We start from the raw sequence: 18001 nt of genomic DNA, 5'->3' as shown, positions 1-18001 counted from the left end.
AAATACACCACTCACTCGCACAGCCCTCCCCACGCCGTCTGCCTGCACCTGTGCCCCCTTCTCTGCCTTCACTCCTGTGACTGCTAAACTGTCAACTCTCCAGCCAAAGCCCCCCTTCCACCCGGCGCTACATCCCATCCCATGCCACCTTCTCAAGGGCGACACAAGCAATCCTGCCTTGACCTCGGGGACATCTGCGCTTGCTGTCTCCTGCCCCTTCCCTCCCACTCTGTTACCCCTTCCACCAAAACCTCTCCAACCTCGGTGACCAGGGCCCTCCATGGTGCTGAATGCTCTGTCTGCTTACTTGGCCTGTTCATAACACTTGCCATGTTGCTCACGTTCCTTGCACCTGCCACCCACCTTCACTGCTCTTTCTTCTCTGGTTCCTGTTGCCCTGTGGAGCTTCTCAGCCCCAGGGCGCCCTTGGTTCTCACACCCCTCTCTACTCCTTGCATTTCCTCACTCCCATTGTCTCCCAGGGTCTTGGGGCCACACGTACTGTCTAGGAATGTGTGCCTCGAACCTGGGTTTTTGCCCCAGATTCCACACATCTAGCTGCTTGGCCTGCATCTCTACCTGAGTGTCTCACAGACTTCCCCCTAAACATTCCCAGAGCTGAGCTCCTGTCTTCTCTGAATAGCCTGCTCCTCCCACATTCTCCCCATCCCAGTAAATGGCAGCTCCATCCTTCCATTTGCAGTCAAAACCTGAGAAGTCCTCTCTGACCTCCTCCTCCACACCCCCATCCACTCCACCAGAAACCCTATCGCCCTCCCTGCCAGGTTTGCCCAGAGTCTGTCCACGCCTCGTCCCCTCCACTCTGACACCCAGGCTTATTGTCTCTTGCTGAGGTTGTCACCAGCCCGTCTGCCCCTGCCCTGATCCCCAAGTCTCATCTCAGCCCAGCAGAGTGATCCCTTTTAGACCCAATCCTGGCTTTCCATCTGACCCACACTATCGGCTCACCTCCTCCGCTTTTCTCTCACACTCTGCCCAGCTGCACCATCCCCCTTGCTGTCCCTTGCGCCCTGTGCCAGGGCCTTCGCAGTGCCCTCTGCTGGGAGTGCGCCTCAGGCAAGTCCCACCTTCAGGCCTTTCCTGTCATCGGTACTGCAGCCCCTCCCCACGCAGGACTCCGGGCCTCCTTTCCTGCTTTGGGTCTTCTATGTCAGACAGCGTTGTGTAATATATGTTTCCTATTTATACATTTATCTTATGTCAGGTCTCCCTCATTAGAATGTCAGTTTCAAAAGTACAAAACTTTTTAACCGTTTTCTTCAGATATTCATTCTAGGCACCTGGAATATTGCCCAGCATAGAGTAGGAATTCAGTAACTACTTGCTGGATGTATGCCATGCTTTGTCATTTAAAACGTGTGTGTGAGTGTGTGTGTGCGATGTATGTTTGTGAAATAATGGATTTTTGATACCATTTTGGTCCCCCAGGCCTCCCTAGGGCAGCCACTTCTCCTGAATTGCCTATGTTTATCCTTTCTATCCACTTTTTTTTTTTTGAGCCAGAGTCTCGCTTTGTTACCCAGGCTGGAGTGCAGTGGCACGATCTTGGCTCACTGCAATCTCTCCCTCTTAGATTCAAGCGATCCTCCTGCCTCAGCCTTTGGAGTAGCTGAGACTACAGGCGCATGCCACCACACCCGGCCAGTTTTTTGTACTTTTGGTAGTGACAGGGTTTCACCGTATTAGCCAGGATGGTCTTGATCACCTAACCTCGTGATCCACCCGCCTTGGCCTCCCAAAGTGCTGGATTAGAGGTGTGAGCCACCGCACCCACCCTCTATCGACATTTTAAAACGTCTACTATGTGCATTGGTAGTTGTGAACAGTATATGGATTTTTGTGTTTTGAAACATTACATAGATGTTGTTATATTTATCACTCATTATTCTTATTTCAGACGTATCCATGATACATGTAGATCAAGTTCATTCCTTTTAACAGATGCTTAATATTCCAGAAGCAACTATATTGTAACTTATTTTCCATTCCTCCACTGATTGACACTTAAGCTTTTCTGATTTTTCATGCTCACAAGCGATACTGTAGTGATCATTCTTGGGCCTGTCTCTTTGTGCCCCTGTGGGGATGCTACTCCAGGAAACAGACCCAGCAGTGGCCTCACCATATCATAGGCTTTCTTGATTTCGTTTCTGCTGTTGCCATATTGCTGTCCCCAGGGATACCCCAGGGCCACCGGGTGCTACCAGCAGCAGCTATGAAGAACCTGTTTCCTTACGTCTTTGCCCAGTTTCTATAATTACATTTCTGCCAACCTGATGGGGGAGAGATCCTGGTCCTAATTCAGGATACTGGAGGCCTGAGCTTCAGGGCTCAAATAGATTTCGTGCCTGGTCCTGGCTCTGCTAGTTGTGCTGAGCTAATGGTTTGGGGCCAACATGGACTGGGTCCCCTCTGCTAAGGTGTCTCCCTTTTAAAGGCAAGGACTAGTAAGTGAGGAGAGGGATGAAGAGAAGACAGTCGAAAAAATGTAGGACAAGGCCCAAAGTAACCCCACTGTGCAGAGGGTGAAAGTGAAGTGGAGAGAGTATGGGAAGCAGGTTAGAGAAGATAAAACTGAAGTAGGAGAGAAGGAGAGAGGAAGCTTCCAGCTCTAAACAGCAATTCTCCAAATTGTTGCCCCACACAGAGACTGAGGAGGTGGCTGCAGGATTCTAGGCAGGAAAGATTTCTAGAAGTCCTCTGATAGGTCCATGGGGAAGGACAGGGTAAGTTCAAAGCCAGATAGAGGTCTGTCTGAATGAGGTCATTGCCAGTGGTTCCCTGAAAATGATGAGAAATTACAGTGTATATTAGATCCTTGGGCCTGGGAACATAGGTGAAACAGTGTCAGTCAGGAAGGTCCAAACAGATAGGAGGGCACATTTTGGGGGCAGAGCATCTGGCTGCATGTCAAGTAGTCCCTGGTTCAAGACGGTGACACTTGTTGGCCCTTCCTTTCACTCTGCCCACATGTTTTCAATCTCTCCATCCTGTGTCATGTCCCAGTGACCACGGATTTCTCAGATTCTCCACTTCACCGCTTTTCCATGGATTGGATCCTGTCTTCTGGTTACTGCTTTTATCTGACACATCGTGGGATTCAGCAAATGGAGGATAAGAGGAAAGAAGAGGAAAGGAAAAGGCAGTTCAACTCCTGCCTCAGAGTGTTGAGTGCAAAGAGGCCCTTTATCATGAATGTGGATTCTAGTCATGACTTGGTCATTAATCAGGTGTGTTTTGTTTGGGCATGATTTTAAATACTGTCATTTTTTCTAGATCTGTACCATGTAAGGGAGCACATTAAACCAGTAGCTCCAAACCGTGAGTCAGAATGCTGCAGGGAGTTGGTTAGAAGCACACATGGTCCCTAGGTCCTTTCCCAGAGAGTCTGGCTTAGGAGTCCTCAAGTGAGGCTCAAGAACTTTTGCTTTTACCCAGCTCTGCCCAGCCCAGCCTCACCTTTAAAGGGTCTGTTGAGCAAGCAGTTCTTTGAGTCCTGCCCTTCTCGGCAAGTCTGAAGGATGTCCTGGCTGCAAACCTCAGTGATTTTAATGTCCCTGCCTTCAGTCAGACACTGGAGGAGGAAGGAAGCTGGTTGTAAGTAGAGCTGGCAGGCAGGTGTGGAGTAGGAAGGGGGTGTATCGTGACAAAGCAAGTACACATCTCATGATGGTGACAGTCAGGGTGTGGCCATACAGGTTTACAGTTCTTATTGGAGACAGGCAATTACATGGGGGTATAGCTCAGGGGTAGAGCATTTGACTGCAGATCAAGAGGTCCCTGGTTCAAATCCAGGTGCCCCCTCCCTATTTTCTTTCGGGGTGATCAAACCCAATACCAGGTCGTGGGGGCGGCAAAGTCCGGCGGAGTCAAAAGAATGAGAAAAAGATAGTTTGAGAGAGAAAGTGGGACTCGGGGGTCATCGCTAGTGTGGAGGCTGGGAATGTCCAGCGCCGTGGGAGCCCACGCTATTTATTGGTGCTCAAACAAACAGGTGGTGAGGATGTGGGGGTTGAAAGGAAACAGTGTATCAAGGGAAGAGAAACAGGATGATGGAGTGCTAGAAGCAAGGAGCCAGCAAGTCTAGCCAGGCATGCAAGCCCTGCCTCAGCTTCTCTCCTAACACTCAGCTTTTCTCCCAGTATCTTTTCACTTGCTGATCACAATAGGATGTTCTACTCTTAGCTTTTCTTCAGCACATGGATTCATTCTGCAAAGCAGGAGAGATAGGAAGCAGGTCAGGTCTTCACTAGAAAGCCTCCCTTGACACCAGAAGCTCTAGAGAAACCCAATTTCTTGAAGGCTAAGTCAGTGCCAGGTCTGGGGAGAACTCTGTTTTTCTTGCACATCCCAAGCCTCTTCATTTGGGGAATTCACAGTTGTGTAAGTCTTGGTGGAAGACAGGATCCTGTCTCTGGTTAAGGAAAAAACAAGGTCAGATAATGTCCTCTCCCTGAATGTTGGTTTTGTAAATGAGGGTTCCTCAGAGAAAACAGAACCAATAGGGGCTGTGTGTGTGTGTGTGTGTGTGTGTGTGTGTCAGAGATTTTAAGGAATTGGATCATGCCATCGTGGGGGCTCGCAAGTCTGATGTCTGCAGGGCATGGCAGAAATCTGGAGAAGCAGGGAAGAGTTGAGGTTGCAGCTCCAGCCTGAAGACAGCATGGAGGCAAAATTCCTTTCTTGAGGGACAGCAGACATTTCCTCATAAGGTTTTCATCTGATCGGATGATGCCCACCCACATTTTGGAGGGTAATCTGCTTTACTCGAAGTCTGTAGATTGAATGTTAATCACATCTAAAGCATACATCCACAGCAGCATCCAGATTGCTGTGGACAAACATCTGGCCACCATGGCCTAGCCAAGTTGACACATTTAAGGAAAAAAAAAAAATGTTTTTTTGAGAAAGACAGGGTCTCCCTCTGTCACCCAAGCTAGAGTGCAGTGATCTCCACTCACTGCAGTCTCCATCTCCTGGGTTCACAGCCTCCCGAGTAGTTGGGGCCACAGGTGTGCTCCACCACGCCCAGCTAATTTTTGTATTTGTTGTAGAGATGGGGTATCACCATGTTGTCCAGGCTGGTCTCAGACTTCTGAGCTCAAGTGATCCACATGCCTCGGCCTAAAAAAATGCTGGAATTACAGGCATGAGCCACTATGCCCTGCTGACACATAAAACTAACCAGCACACTTGGTAATGGCTTCAGTTTGGCCAACTATATTCCCCTAAACAAGACCATGCATGTTGAATAAATCCTACATAGAGGCAGGGTGAATTTGGAATTCACTGTGGAGATGGCAGAGCTCTGGCAATGGCAGTAGGGCCAGAGGCTGCAGCCAGTGTCTGTTGTGGTGGCAGTGACGGCTTCCAGGCCAGGGTGGGCTGAGGTCCTGCCTGGTTTGTTTTTGTTTGTTTGTTTGTTTTGAAACAGTCTCTCTCTCTTGCCCAGGATGCAGTGCAGTGGCACGATCTTGGCTCACTGCAACCTCCGCTTCTGGGGTTCAAGTGATGCTTGTGCCTCAGCCTCCCAAGTAGTTGGGACTACAGACACCCACCACCACACCCAGCTAAGTTTTGTATTTTTAGTAGAGACGGGGTTACACCATCTTGGCCAGGCTGGTCTCAAACACCTGGCCTCGTGATCCACCCTCATCAGCCTCTCAAAGTGCTGGGATTACAGGCGTGAGCCACTGTGCCCAGCTGGTCCTGCCTGTTTGATGAACTTGGCTCTGCAGGCTGCTCTGAGGTACATGAGCTTCTTGCCATCCTGTGAGCGATTGCCCCGTGTCTACAGTAACCTTAGATGACATCTTCTTTAATTAAAGCACCCTTGCCGGTACTAGGGATGGGTACCAAGTGATTACAGAAACGTGAAGGGAATGTGGATTGGGAATCTGGCATCATTAAACTTGAAGGTAATGACAATCTAAGTAGTTTGGGGGGATAGAAATCCAGAAGCTCACGTCAGACTGTAGAAAAGTTGAATAACTTTTGCCTGCAGTTCCATCAGGACCCATTTGTAGTTCCCAGATTATAAGTGGCCTCTGGGCAGGATGGCTGGTCCTACCAGTTTAAAGAAAGCAAATAGCTCACGTGTTACCCTGTATGATCTGTCCTACGTGGGTTGAAACACAGGCCTTTTTCTGACTGTATAACAAAACTCTCTGATCTCCTGCCACCAAATAACTGAAGTAGCTGAAAATGAGAGCCAGGGCCGATCCCTGTGGCTTGCCAAACTTTGATGTCCATGGAATCTGCAGCTTCCCCCAGTCTCCCAGCTGAAAATAGGTCAGCGATTAAGAGGGTGGAACTTCAGGAATTCTAAGATGGATTTATGGGAGCATTTGGAAAACTTGATTTATCCCAAATCACCAACTCTAACTGATCTCCAAGCCTGCCCCTTCTTCCTGCCTGAAAGCCGACCAGCCCAGACGGAAGGGTTTTCACTGCAAGAGATTGGTTTCCCCACTGCCCATTGTCCCTTGACCTACGGTGAGAGTAAAGTCACAGTTGAGCCTGGGCACCAGTTGCTGGGAGGTGAAGACTCAGATACCAAAATCATTTCCAACTGGTTAGTGTATGTCAGCAAAAACTTCAAGACCATGGGTGGATAAAGATTATTGGAGTATTTCATAAAGTAGAAAGACTAATTTTAAATGAGTCTGGATTTTTATTAGGAGTATACCCAATTAAAATTCTATTTAAGATACCATAGCTGGAGCAGCTGGGATAAAACTGTTTGCTCCGTTGGTGGACCTAAGCCTGGATTCACAGGAGGCCAATTCTAAATGCATTTGAGATACTAGGGATTTCTTGCTATAATGCAGAAAGAATCCATAGGCTTCAGGTGGTAGGTAAGTTAGAGGGGATTTATCACATGCAACTTACCCTGGCTTGGAAAATACGTAGATGTGTGGAGCTTCTACATTCGTAAAAAGAATTCTGGTGGCTGTTCTCTGTGGACAGAGATGCTGGTGGGAGGGATGATAGCGGAAAGGGAGCCCCTGATTTCAGTGGGGCTAGGAGGATCCTGGGGTGTCAGAGTCCAAGCAGTGTGATACTTTAGCCCGAAGTGAAGTTTGGGTGTTATTCTGTGGTCTATGCCATACAGGTCTTGGCTGTGACTCATCAGTGGTGAGGATTTTAGGCCTGAGAATGGGGAGTCATCGTGGTCCCCTGGACGTGTAGGTCTGAGCTACCACCATAGCTGGCACAATGGAGGTTCCTGGCCTCTGACCTTCCCCAGGTCTGAATCTGCTCAAAGAACCTGCCTCCCTTGATGGGGAAGCCAAGCTTGAGAAAAGAACTCTGCCAAAATACCCAGTCATGGACAGTGAATCCTTTTGCCCGATTTCCCATATTAGGCCCTTCAGCCATTTGCCTGGAAACTACATGGGGAAGTGGGAAATAGCCACATAATTTTGGATTATTGGTGGCTCTGCTGCATCTGTGAAGCTTCTGGAGATCCAGTAATTTGGATAACATCAGAATATCCCAGAAAAGACCACATCCTGCGTCTTGCTTTGTTTAGCTACCAGCATCAGAGGTGGCTGGAGAGACCACAGTTACTACCTATAGTGTGCTGCTCCCATGCAAAAGACTACAGACTGCAAGGTTTTCATCACATCATAATGAGATGAGCCTTAGAGGACAGACCAAAAGTTTCTAATCAGGGTACCCTTTACCTATTCTTATTTTTATTTACTGATTTTGGAATCTGACTCCAGCTTCCTTTCCCTTGCTGGAGCCCATGATCTGTATCTGTCTGCATGGAGGAGAGAGAAGAGGCTGATGGGATCAGGTCAGTCCTCTCGGAAGTGCCATCTGACTTCCTGCATCATCTCACTCCCTGCCCGTAGTCTCACAGAGCCTCCCAGAATCCTACTTTTCCTCAATCCATGGTCTGGTTAGGCCAGGGTGTGAGTCTGCAGCAGCCCCAGATAGGAAATCCAGAACCTGAGGGCACAGAGCCAAAGTCCAGGGTGCAGTACTCTAAGCTCAAAAATCTAAGCCCATTAGGATTTCTCATGCCCATTGGAGGTAGGCATGAGACTGTGGCTGGTTCAGGTACTCCTGTGCCACAGTGGAAGCTGGGTGCTGTGGAGAATACAGCAGGACTTAGAGACATGGCCCAGCCTTCTCTTGGGGATCACATGGATGTGCCTGGGGAGATTCTAGAGAACTCTGCAAAAGTGCTGGAGTGGTACCCAGAGGGATGGAGGAGGCAAGGGTCTGTGCCTTACAAACTTTAAAGTCCGTGAAATCATTTGAGGACTGTTGAGTCTGCACTTCAGACATGCTATGGGTCAGGGATTACATAGGCTATGTCTTTTTTCACCCAAGTGGGTGGATTGGTGGAGCTTATGACCCAGGACCAACTTTGGTGATTAAAAGTAAATCAGGGTAGGGGGCACCTGGATTTGAACCAGGAACCTCTTGATCTGTAATCAGATGCTCTACCCCTGAGCCATACTCCCAGTCATAGGAGGACAGTGTAATTAACACCATTTTCATGTGTTGACACACCAAGAGTAAGACCAAGCTCTGCTGGCGTGGATGTCCAGGCCAGTTCTGTTTCTCTGAACTCCGGCGCCCTCCTGTCACTAATACTTCTTTCTCCATCATCACTTCTGTGTGCACCTGGCTAGGACACCCTGGTGGCCTCATTGACCTTTATATATGGAGAGACCCTTCAAGTCATCCAGATATTTCTCTGAGTAGCAATTGTTGAGCATCATGTGAGGTGTGCTAGGCTGGGGACAGAACTGTAACTAGGTGACACCACCTTTCCCTGCCCTGAAAGGAGACCCAGCGGCTACGTCTGGAGACTTCTATTTGACATAGAATACTCTTCATGTTAATTTGTCAAGTGAAAAGCAAATTAAAAAAAGAAAAAAATTAAAAAAGATACTCAAAAAATAATAGTCTCTTAAAAATGTGGCATATATCCACCATGGAATACTATGCAGCCATAAAAAAGAATGATATCATGTGCTTTGGAGCAACATGGATGGAGCTGCGGGGCATATCCTTTGCAAACTAACACAAGAACAGAAAACCAAATACTGCATGTTCTCACAAGTGGAAGCTAAATGATGAGAACACATGGACACAGAAGGGGACACTACACACTTGCACTTACTTGAGGGTGAAAGGAGAAAAGATCAGAAAAAATACATATGCATAGTACATGGCTGAGAAAATAATCTATACATCAAACCTCCGTGACATGAGTTTACCTATGCGACAAACCTGCACATGTACCCCTGAACCTAAAATAAAGTTAGGGAAAACACAATGATTGTCTACAGTGTACCACTTGTAGGAATTTATCCTTCAAAAATATTCCTGCAATTGCATGAAGACACATATATGTGGAGATTCATGGACAGCGGTTTTTAATTCCTCACAGCAAACACTGGAGACCATCTAAATATCCATTGGCAGGGAATTGGTTAAAACCAGGCTTTGTCTCCTACCCTGGAGGGGATGAGGAGAAGGTGAAGATGCAGAGAAGCAGAGGATGCTGAGGGGACTCTATACCTTGGTCTTCTCAGTCAGGTAGAGAACAGGTCATCCAAAGACAATCAAGGAGGTAGGCTGGGAATCATTACTTGGGAAGAAGGGCAAAGTGTGAACCAGGCATGGTGGGAAACGGAGAAGAGGTGAAATTAGAAAGGAATGGAATCATTGCTCATTAGGAGAGAGGCACTGGTTGAGGTCAGACTGGCATAGATTTGCAGTGGGACCATTTGTGTGGCTGTACAATTTACTCCAGCAACGACTGGCTCCCCCAGAGCAAAGATGGGAAAGGCCAGTGGCGAGTGTATCCGCGGAAGCAGAAGGGCTCATGAGGGAGATAGACAGACCACAGGCCAAACCCTCAGAGGAGCCTAAATCATGACTGAGAGGCCAAACATGGGGTTCATAATAGGCAGGCACATAGCTGAGCCCCAAGGTGTCTCTGGGGTCATGGGAACAGAGAGAGGTAGACAAGATTAAGGTCAAAATGAGGATAATGAAACATTTTCTGTAACAGTAAGGACATGTAAACCTCAGAAGAGGTGTCATTGAAGGAGTTTTCTGATTCTAAGATCCTGAAAGAGAATAAGATGATCAAGTTTGGCTATGAATGCTGAACAACCAAAATAACAAAGGATTAAAGCAAAATGGAAAGAAGCAAACCAACCAGAAGCTTAAAAGCTACCACGTAAAAGTCCACAGCTAGGTGGTCCGGGCATGACTTTTCATAGGGTCAAGAACCCGAGTTCTCCTTTCTGACTGTCTGTCTGGCTTGGCTTTCATTCCAGCATGCCATCAGCCACATTAGCATCTCATCGACCTCCCAGGCAGCAGGAGATGGAAAACACAAGTCTTTGCTGTAGGGACACCCATCACTTTCACCCGCATCTCATTGACCAGCCTATGCCTGTGGCCTTACAGCTCCAAGAGGGTCTGTGAAATGCAGATTTCCTTCTGGGAAGCCATGTGCCCAGCTGATAACCAAGAAGCAGAGTAGACGATACTACTGGAAAATGCTGAATCTATGCCTCACCACACCCGTTGAGAGCAGCAGTGAGTGGAGTTTGTGAACGTTCGTAGAGGCAGTAGGATGGAAATCTCGGGAGGCCTTAGCATTGGAAGCACATTGCCATAGTGTTTGACGTTCCTGAGGACAGAAGGAGAGGGAGGTGAGGAAAAGAAGATTATTAGCCTGGTTCTAAAAATATCCCGTTTGTGGAGTCCCGTGTATCAGAGAAGACATGAATGGTGAGAGGAGAGAGTGGCGGAAAGAGCTTCGAGAGAGGAGAAGCAGGGAGGGATGGTGGAGGAGCTGGGGTTTGGGGGGCAATGTGGAGAATGAGACTGAGAAGGTGACCCCACCCTGTCCATTCGAGAGGTTGAAGGGGAGGGATGGCTTCAGGGGAAAGCTGGCCTTCAGGTGTACAAGGATGGATAAAAAGGCAGACTTGCAGGGAAAGGCTAAGGAGGAAGGAGACTGTTTACAGAGTAACTGGAGGGCTGGCGGGCTTGGGTGGAGGAGCTGAAACAGTAGTGGGGATACAGGAAGGAGACTGCCCCGAGAGACCATTTACACTAACAGAAGGCATTGGACGGCAGGGACGCGAAAGGGGCAAGTACCCAAGTTCTAGGCCAAAGCTCTAAGTGTTTGTAAAACTGGAAAAGCAAAAGCTGCTGCTTAAAATCCTTAAGATTTTGTGGGTATCTAGTGGGCATATATATTTACGGGGTGTATGAACTGTTGTGAAACAGACATGCAATGTGAAATAAGCTCACCATGGGGAATGGGGTGTCCATCCCCTCTAGCGTTTATCCTTTGAGCTACCAATGCCACTTTTTAGGGGGGTGGAAAAAGTACTAAATAAAAAGTTCACATATCTTGTTAACAAAAGGAATCTACTTTAATGAATAGGAAAGTATGAAGCACATCATGGAAAATAAAAGAAGCTCTGTTTTTCAGGCCACTACATCTGACACTAATAAGGAGAGTCACAGGATATAGAATATTTTCAACTCAGGGGAGTACAGCAAAGCACCATTTGCTAAATGATCAAATTAGACAGAGCCTCAAGTGACACTACACTTGGCCAGGCTCTCTCTTCAGTGCCTGCTTCTCTGTTGTCTTTTCCAGCCGTTCAATGTAAAGATAGTAAGACTTTCTTGCTTTCAGATAGTTTTATTACAGGAACATGTTTTTAATCTATCTAAAATATAAACTACTGTTGTGTACAGAAATCTGAAGAATTATGAAATGTATTTTAGGTACTTTTTAAAAAGGTTCATAAAACATGATTAGTATAAGGGTACTAAAAATCATGCATTGGTGCTTCTGAATTCTATGCTGTCTAGTGATCCCTTCTGCAGAAGTTTGCTTTTAAAGCTTACCTATGACATAAAATTGCCTCTGATAGTTGGAACATCTGAACACAATGTAGCACTTTCCTTATACTTCAGCATGTTGACATTTAATCCTCTGCAAACTGTCTTGGCCTTCTAAGGGCTTACTCATTGAGTGATAGATCTTGGTGGTTTGTTTTGTAAGTAGAAGACCAATACCACCCCATCCCAGGCAGAATGACTGGATCCAGAAGGGGTAAAATGAAGACAACTAGGAAATGCTGAAAGAGCCTTTGTTCCTGAAAGATGCTGTTCTGGTCCAGTTTTAAGTGCTGTCCACATAAGTGTGACATGAAAATCAATCTTGGGGCCCCCAAATCACCCAGCTAAAGGGAAAAGTCCAGCTGGGAACTGCTTAGGGTCAACCTGCCTCCCATTTTATTCAAAGTCACCTCTCTGCTTATGAGATAAATCTGTATCAGATTGCCTCTTTTAGAGAGGCTCATCAGAAATGCAAAAGAATGCAACCTTTTGTCTCTTCTCTACCTATGACCTGGAAGCCCCCTCCCAGCTTCCAGTTGTCCCACCTTCACCTGGCATTGTCCCACCTTTCCGAACGTAACGAGTGTACATCTTACACATATTGATTGATAGCTCATGTGTCCCTAAAATGTATACAACCAAGCTGTGCCCCAACCACCTTGGGCACAGGTTGTCAGGACTCGCCTGAGGCGGTGTCACAGACATGCACCCGCAGCCTTGGAAAAATTAATTGATTAACTAATCCTAATTGAGGCCCTTCTTTAGATATTTGGGGTTCACCTAAGGATGAATAAGAAGAGGCAGAGTGGGAACAATGCAGTCTTGGGCTAAGGAGACCTCTTGGAAGCTCTGCTAAAGTAGGGTCTTGCCCTTCGCTACAGTCTAGATCCCCCTGAGAAGCTTTCACCATGTCTGGGCCCCACTCTAGATGTTCTGATTTAATTGGTCTGGGGTGGGGCACGGGAAATGGCACTTTTTCGGACTCTTCAAGTGATTCTAGTTTATACCTGGGGTAAGAACCACCACATTCTTGCTGGTTTCAGGAAAAAAAGAAAAAAAAGAAAGAAAGAAATGTTTACTCTAGTGTCTAATAAGGAAGAAGTTAAAATGTGGGCACCTATGTAAAAATGTCCAAATTAAAAATGCGGAGGGGGTATCTGGAATCAAACTGGTAGCCTCTTGGTCTGCAGTCCAATGCTCTAACCCTGAGCTATACCCCCTCCTGCTGTTGTGGGGGTCAGGTAATGTCTTTGACTTGTGCAGTCACACCCAGATGACCAGTTACCTATGCGTTGCTATGTCATAATGGAAGCTCCTAGGAGCTGTCAGGCCTACCTCAGTGTAAACTCATTGACCTTGTGCATAACAAGAGGCAGTTCCCCCTCTTCAAATACCTCCATGCCTGTGTCTTCCCTGCTTTGGGTCCTTGGTTGCGGGCAGTACCCTGGAAAAGCACTGTCAGTGGCTGCTAGAACGGCCTTGAGAGTCAACCTCCATTACCTCTTATGGTGGGCACGTACAAGAGAAACTTTGTGTGACAGAGGTGTCTGTTCTAACACACCTAATGACAGAGTTGGGCCTGGCTCTCCTGGTCCAGTGATCCAACACAACTACAATCTAGAACACAAGGTGATTCTTCCAACTTTCACTTCTTCAATTAATTTAATGGAGAATGATAGAGAAGGAGCGACTCCAAGAAATAGTGAGAAGTCGGTAGCTGAGTAGATTTCGGAATCCCCAAAAGCGTTAAGAGGGCCAACATTAACATAGTTTCAAGGACTAAAATATGTTGCTAGAGAACAACCCCACTTGACTCATTTTTGTCTTTAAGTGACAGGGTATTTTCCTGTCATCCAGGCTGGAGTGCAGTGAAACAATTATAGCTCACTTCAGCCTCCCAAGTAGGTGGGACCACAGGTGTGTACCATCATACCCAGCTAATATTTTTTATTTTTTTGTGGAGGTGAAGTCTCACTCTTTTGCCCAGGCTGGTCTTAAACTCCTGGCCTCAAGTGATCCTCCTGCCTTGGCCTCCCAAAGTGCTGGGATGAGAGACATGAGCCAGTGTGTCCAGCCTCCCACGTGACCTTTCTGCTGGCAGGCAGAGCCCTGTCCCTTCTAGAAGGAACACTTGGAGTAATACTTGGGTTAGCTCCTTTTCACCTCCTCAGCTGTGCTAAGGCCCTGCTAAGGCTCTTGTCACAGGAGCTGGTAAACTGTCTCTTTTTAAACTGCCTTTCTTTCCTACTGGAATTTTCTCCTTTACCCACAGGCCTTTGCCTTGTAGCCCTGGGCACCTTCCCAGAAGGCAGCCAGCAGCCAGCCACTCCTCTCTGCTCCTGGCCCGACAACCTCAGGAAACACTGACTTCCGCAGTGATTTCTATGATAATGTTAAAATCCTCTGGCTTTCCCTTTCCTGCAGTAGGGTGGACTGCCAAGGAAGATGAGGAGGATTGATGAGCCTGCAAGAACACGGAACTCCTCACTGGCAGGGCCTGGTGGGCGGATCACCTGAGGTCGGGAGTTTGAGACCAGCCTGACCAACATGGAGAAACCCCATCTCTACTAAAAATACAAAATTAGCCGGGCGTGGTGACTCTTGCCTGTAATCCCAGCTACTCGGGAGGCTGAGGCAGGAGAATTGCTTGAACCCGCGAGGCGGAGGTTGCAGTGAGCCAAGATCATGCCATTGCACTCCAGCCTGGGCAACAAGAACAAAGTCCAGAAAGTCGCAGAAGACGCTGGATATGGCTGGATGCTGGAGGCCCAGATGTCAGTAGTACAATGATGAATGGGCATTTCCAGGAGGAAGTCTTACGCCCCACCTGTGATGAGGAATCAGGAAGGAGACAGCCTTACACAAAGGCAAATACAAAAGGGCTAAGCAATGGCTGGGCGCGGTGGTTCTCGCCTGTAATCCCAGCACTTTGGGTGGCTGAGGTGGGCGGATCACCAGGTCAGGAGTTGGAGACCAGCCTGGCCAATGTGGTGAAGCCCCATCTCTACTAAAAATACAAAAATTAGCTGGGCGTGGTAGCGGGCACCTGTAATCTCAGCTACTCAGGAGGCTGAGGCAGGAGAATCGCTTGAAACGGGAAGGCGGAGGTTGCAGTGAGTTGAGATCGCACTGTTGCACTCCAGCCTGGGCGACAGATAGATTCTTTCTCAAAAAAAAAAAAAAAAAAAAAACGTATGTTTCATGGATTGTTGTGTAGAGTGAATGAGTTTATCTGGGTAAAGCACATAAAACAGGACATAAAACAGGACTGGCACATAGTAAATTCTGTATACCATTTTGCTGAACAGATAAAAAGCTCGCAGGGAAATCAGCTAACATTCACGAGAGCCAATAAACACAGAATAAAAACCCACATGGCAGGAGAAGGTATTTATTGCACATAACTGATGAAGGGTTTATTCCCAAAATACATAAAGTATTGCACAAGACAGTTAAAAAATAGATAAGTTATCTTAATGAAGATAAAAAATGAAGAAGAGACGTGAGCAGTCACTTCACAGAAGAGGACATCCAAGTAACCAATAAGCCTATGAAAAGATGCTCAAACCTCATGAGTCTAGAAAGGTGCAAATTAGGCTGGGCGCGGTGGCTCACGCCTGTAATCCCAGCACTTTCGGAGGCCGAGGAGGCTGGATCACCTGAGGTCGGGAGTTCAAGACCAGCCTGACCAACATGGAGAAACCCTCTCTCTACTAAAAATACAAAATTAGCTAGGCTTGGTGGCGCATGCCTGTAATCCCAGCCACTCAGGAGGCTGAGGTAGGAGCATTGTTTGAACCCAAGAAGCGGAGGTTGTAGTGAGCCGACATTGTGCCACTGCACTCCAGCCTGGGCAACAAGAGCGAAACTCCATCTTAAAACAGAAAGGAAAGAAAGGTGCGAGTTAAACCACAGTGAACTATCGCTAGAATTATTGCTAGGATGGTTTAAATGAAAGAGACTGATGTTACGCAGTGATGGTATGTGGAGCCATAGTAACTCTCATCCCCTGCTAGTGGCAGTGTCATTTGCTCTATTCACTTTAGAAAACCGTCTGACCTTATTGGCTAAAGCCAAAAATAGAAACACCCACTTCCTCGACAATTGTATTCCTAGATACAGAGATTAAAGAGTGTCTATGTACGTGCAAGATTCTTGTTCATAGCAACATTCCTTTCAATCTTCTATATTTTGATTTAGGAGGTGGGTACATTTGTGTGTATGTGTACAAATTAATTGAGCTGTACGTTAAAGATTTCTGTACCTATGGGCCGGATGCGATGGCTCAAGCCTGTAATCCCAACACTTTGGGAGGCTGAGACGGGCAGATCACGAGGTCAGGAGATCGAGACCATCCTGGCTAACACGGTGAAACCCCGTCTCTACTAAAAAATACAAAAAAAACTAGCCGGGCGAGGTGGCGGGCGCCTGTAGTCCCAGCTACTCGGGAAGCTGAGGCAGGAGAATGGTTTAAACCTGGGAGGCGGAGCTTGCAGTGAGCTGAGATCCGGCCACTGCACTCCAGCCTGGGCAGCAGAGCGAGACTCTGTCTCAAAAAAAAAAAATAAATAAATAAATAAAAAAAAAGATTTCTGTACCTTATGTAAGTTATATTTCAGGTTAAAGTAAATAAAAAGGAAGATGTTGATACTTTTTTCATTTCTGGAGTGTCTTAGTTGATTCATTTAAAAAACGTATTTGGTGATTTTTTTAGAGTCTTTTGCTCCTCAGTTCAGTTTCCATTTCCCTTTTATTTAAGAACATTTTTGTCTTTCAGTTTTCAATTCAAAGCTTTCACCACCCCACCATTTAATAATATTTCTTTTTATATTTTAGGTAGGCAGCTAGTAGCATATTAAGGAGGTAGAATATTTGTCCTCACTTGCCAAGAATTTTTTTAAAATCATGAAGGTGTGTTGGATTTGATTGGATGTTTTTCTTCATCTATTTGAATGACGTGATTTTTCTCCTTTAATCTGTTGTCTTAGTTTAGATTTCTTAGAAAGAGACTCTGAAACTAAAATGTAAGAACAAGTAGTTAATTTGGAAGATAAGTTCAGGAAACACCAGTGGGGAGTGGGAAGTCAGACAGAGAAAGCAAATAAACCAATAAAAGGTGGTGTCAATCTAAATAACAGGCAGAGAGAAGCTCTCTGAAAAGGAATGTAACTTATTTAGGGAATGAGCATTGGCAATGGGAATACAGATGTCATAGTAAACTATGTTTGAGGAAGTTGTAGTAAGAGAAAGGTTTTTTTGTTTGTTTGTTGTTTTTGCGTCGGGGATGGAGTTTTGCTCTTGTTGCCCTGGCTGGAGTGCAATGGCAAGATCTTGGCTTACTGCAACCTCTGCCTCCCGGGTTCAAACGATTCTCCTGCCTCAAGAAGCAAGGTAAAAGACACTGATGGAAAACGCTGACTCTGCCTCACCACACTCCTTGAGAGCCACAGTGAGTGGAGTTTGTGAACATTCGTAGAGGCAGCAGGATGGAAATCTCGGGAGGCCTTAGCGTTGGAAGAACATTGCCATGGTGTCTGACATTCCTGAGGACAGAAGGAGAGGGAGGTGAGGAAAATAGGATTATTAGCCTGGTCCTACAAGTGTCTACTGTTTGTGGAGTCCCATATATCAGAGAAGACATGAATGGTGAGAGGAGAGAGTGGTGAAAGGAGATGGCTTTGAGAGAGCAGAAGAATGGAGGGATGGTGGAGGAGTTGGGGTTTGGGGGCAATGTGGAGAATGAGGCTGAGAAGGTGACCCCATCCTCTGTGTGGCCCATGCCAATCTAAGATGTATGTGGATAAAGTTAGCTACTGAAATTGAACATAAAGAAAAGAATGGAGAACCTGGATCTGAATCAGGGACCCCTTGCTGTACAGTCAAAAGCTGTAGCCCTGAGCTATGCCCCCATGGCACACTGAGGTTAACTAGTTAATATATTTTATCAGTATGGGAGCACTCAGCTTTGTGAAATTAAATGATGGCTTCCCTCCAGGTCTGACTTTCTGGAAGCTGCCAGACCTGATTCACAGCTAGACACTTTCCCTCAGCTCTGCAGCTCACCAGGCCTGTCCCT

General features: G+C 46.7%; 2 non-coding genes and 1 pseudogene across 2 annotated transcripts; 2 read left to right on the top strand and 1 right to left on the bottom strand.

The window, feature by feature from the left end:
* Positions 1-18001, top strand: part of LOC111551453 — a 72469-nt pseudogene that overhangs the window by 8983 nt on the left and 45485 nt on the right.
* On the top strand, positions 3754-3825 carry TRNAC-GCA. Its single transcript has one exon. It is a non-coding gene; the product is annotated as a tRNA-Cys (tRNA).
* On the bottom strand, positions 8430-8501 carry TRNAC-ACA. The gene has a single exon. It is a non-coding gene; the product is annotated as a tRNA-Cys (tRNA).

The sequence above is a fragment of the Piliocolobus tephrosceles genome, chromosome 8 (genome assembly GCF_002776525.5).
Source record: "Piliocolobus tephrosceles isolate RC106 chromosome 8, ASM277652v3, whole genome shotgun sequence".
Classification (NCBI taxonomy): domain Eukaryota; kingdom Metazoa; phylum Chordata; class Mammalia; order Primates; family Cercopithecidae; genus Piliocolobus; species Piliocolobus tephrosceles.
Note: the sequence above shows the minus strand (reverse complement) of the source record. Positions and strands in the feature narration are given on the sequence as shown.